We start from the raw sequence: 3,649 nt of genomic DNA, 5'->3' as shown, positions 1-3,649 counted from the left end.
TTAAACAGGAAATCACTCTCAGCAATTGTAATCCGTGCTTTATATCAGAACTTTTGTGTGATTTGAATCCACCTGATATGATCTTAAAATAACACACTATAAACAGATAAGACAATACATAATTTAAGATATTTATTCATAAAACAGTCATGTTTTTTTTTGTTCAATTGTAGGGATTTCATGTGTTTTATGATAAAATGCATGCTGTCAAGTCATTCCACTGAATCATATAAATAGCACTGCAGCAACACATTTTCAGTAGTAATGTATAACCTTTTGAGATTACGTGTATTCTTTTAATACCTTTGGATATTTTGGATATCTAGTTACAGCAACTTAATCTGAGGGAATGTGTACCGGGCAGAATTGATATTTGTCCCTTGAGATGCAAGAAAGAAGACTTGTGTTGTCCAAAAGAAAATGTTAGCAGCTGAAAGACTTTAAGTAATTGTTGCTTTAATGCAGATTACCAATCTGGGCAATGTCACTGGAAGAAATAAGAATTAAAAAATGCATTCTCAGTTCATTTGGTACTACAAATGCCTTGTTAAATACTCGGGAATTTTTGTTGCTACGTGGGATGTATTTTGTGAAGTGAGTTGTGCGCCTAGTATCTAAGATCAATGTTTTTAAGGCCTCAGGGTACATTTCTTTTGCAAATCATCAGATTCCGGCTCTTTGCATCGTGTTACATACAGCAAAGCTGTGTTGTGTAAATTGGACCCGTGCAAATGTAAAATAATACAGTCTGTAATCTAAATGGTAATTAACCTCAACAGGCATTGGCTTACCACTCACCGTGCCTCCGATGCATCTGGTGAGTGTGTACGTGCGTGTGTGCGTGCGTCTGTGTGTGTGTGTGCATGAATGTATGTGGTATTCTCTCAAGCATCAAGACGGTGTTATTCTGTGCCTCCAAACAGCTCCAAAGTCATTATGGACTCTTGTAGACACACGCAGAGAGTGGCGAGCAGATCAGGTTCAGTCTGCAGAAAACCCGTAATGAGCAGTGAGACTGGCAGATGAGTGTGAGTGGCTAGCAGAGGGAGAAGGGCAGATTCATCAGGGATGATTGCCTGATGCACACTTCTGCTTTTTTGATGTGAAGACCCTGCTAGGTTACCATGGGGAGAATAATTAGCTCTGGCTGGATGCAGATGCGAATGAGCATGAGAGATGAGGGGGGGGTTCTTACTGAGCTTACTTTATGATACTTGTGCTCGTGTGCACACAGATGCACATCGACTTTATTTTTTTCCGCAAACCGCAGGCACGCAGACACACACTCACTCACGTTCTCTTCAATTTATGGCCAGGAAATGGGAGTAGTGCTGTGTCTGGTTGAGCTGAGTAACACTATTCTGTCACACTTAGGTTTTTGACATCAAACACAAGTGACAAGCCTATCCTATTCCTCTCCTACCGAGTCACCATGTCCCAAAATCACATCATGGTGAGTAGGGGTGTTGATTCCAGCCTTTGGCATCTACAGTATGCTCGAAGAGGCAAATAAAGCCATTTGGCCAGAGCCGATTTCATGTCATTTTAAAAATGTACAGAATGCGTGTGGTGTGCCATTTGGTTTTTATATTTTATCTCAAGCCTCTTACAGCGGCATGGATATACACACGCGCGTGTTTTTACGACAGGGCCAAGTGAGCACCGAGCCGGAGTCTCTCCAATGCTAAGCTACGCTCCTCCATTTGCGACACACAGGACCGTATCACTACCTTTTTGCACTGGCAGGCGGTAAGCAGCTCTAGTGTGGTAAGCTCCAGTGTTACATGAAGGCAGGCAGTGGTGTGGCTGTGTGTAATAAGACCTGTGGCCAGCACCACTGCCAAGGCGAGCTGAGGCGGGGTGAGAGATGGTGCCCATCCCCTACATGCCCCGCTCTGCCATCTGTCACCGGGCAGGAGAAGAGCCGAGGGAGGGGCCTGAGTCACTCCAGTCGCTGTCACCTAGACGGGCCACACTCTGGCACGCCGTCCCTTTGTGCTCCTTTCAGGCCTCGGCTCAACCCACTGTTCAGTTTACGAGGCGCTCGAGCAGTTTCGCAAGTATCCTGTTTGATATCGCGGCTCAGTGATTCAGCATAGATCTTTTACTTCATGAATCAGAATTTGACCTCACAAAGTACTACAGTGATAAATAAAATAGAGCTGGAGCGATTAGCCGATTAGTAAAGTCATTTTCAATTAAAAGTATCAAACATTCCCTGGTTCCAGCCCTCTCAAATGTTAGGATTTTGCTGTTTTTCCTTGTCTTATCTGATAATACACCGAATATCTCTGGGTTTTGGACTGTTAATTTGACAAAAAAAAGGAATTTGATGACTTCTTGGGCTTTGGCAAATTGTGATGGGACTATTTTCACACATTCTTTTGACATTTTAAGGGACCAAACGATCAATCAACAGCTCTAGAACAAATCCTACTGTTTCTGTTATGACCTTTCAGACTCTGCAACCAGTGGCGTGGCATGAGCTCACACAGTTCATGCTGTCTCTTTAAATGTTCTGCACATTGATGTTTGACTCTGGACAAAGGTTGTCGCTTCATTATTTTGCCAAGACGCCTGGTTATGTCACTTCCTGGCTGACGGTGTGTGAGTGTGTGTGTGTGTGTGTGTGTGTGTGTGTGCAGGGAGGGGGAGGGATGAAGGGAGGAGAAAAAGGGGTCAAGCAAGCTTGTGCGTGCACTCTGCTGTACTCAGTTAGTGTTCATTGCCAACAAGCATGCAAAGTACAAACATCCACGTCCATATGCGCGTCTCGTGTCTGCGAACACACACACACCCACACGGACACACCGAAACACAAAGAGATGGGAGGTTCAAACTGTGTGCCTGAGCAACTGTAAGGTCAGAAATAATAAAGAAAATGTTGTTGCTGACTCAGTCAGTGTCAGTGCTCTCACTTTTACAAACACAACTGCAACCGAAAGTACCTTTCTCTGTGTGTGTGTGTGTGTGTGCCATTCAGTAATGAGTGATTCATGAGAACTGACTGACAGTTTGTCACCTGGTAACCAGAGGAGCTTCTGGATACAAGATACAATCAATTCTCAGAAAGAACCTCATTATTTACTGGAAGTGGTAATATAAAAACAAGTCAATATGTTTGTTCAGAGCAAAGTGCAAAAAAAAAAGAAAGAAAGAAGAAAAGCAGGGACTCTCTCGCACGCTGATTAAACAAGAAGGGCTAATGGTAGATAACTCCTTCTGATCCTCCTCCTCCTCTTCTTCACCAGCAACCTTCATCGTGACACACTTGCTATGTTGACATTTCTCTTGTGAGCTGCTCGGAGCAGCACAACAAGCTCAATGGAGGACTGTGTTTAACACAGTTGCGGATCACAGTAAAAGGCGAGGAGTAAGAGATCCGGAGGAGAGAGAGGGATTGTTACGGAAGCGTGCGACGTAACAGTCTTTTGTCGGGCCGCGGCGAGGAGAGGAAAAAGTAAGAGAGAGCGAGAGAGAGAGAGAGAGAGAGAGAGAGCTGGGAGCCACCGTGTGTCTTTGAATGGGGTCAGGGCATCATGGGGAATAATGCATTTCCCTTCACTTGCGCCAGGCGCTCCTTCCATTACGGCTGGAGAAGAGACATTGTGTCCACACTCTGATTACCACTGATCCATGCTGATGACTC

This window comes from Melanostigma gelatinosum (assembly GCF_949748355.1).
Source record: "Melanostigma gelatinosum genome assembly, chromosome: 2".
Lineage (NCBI taxonomy): Eukaryota > Metazoa > Chordata > Actinopteri > Perciformes > Zoarcidae > Melanostigma > Melanostigma gelatinosum.
This window is presented reverse-complemented; position numbering follows the sequence as displayed.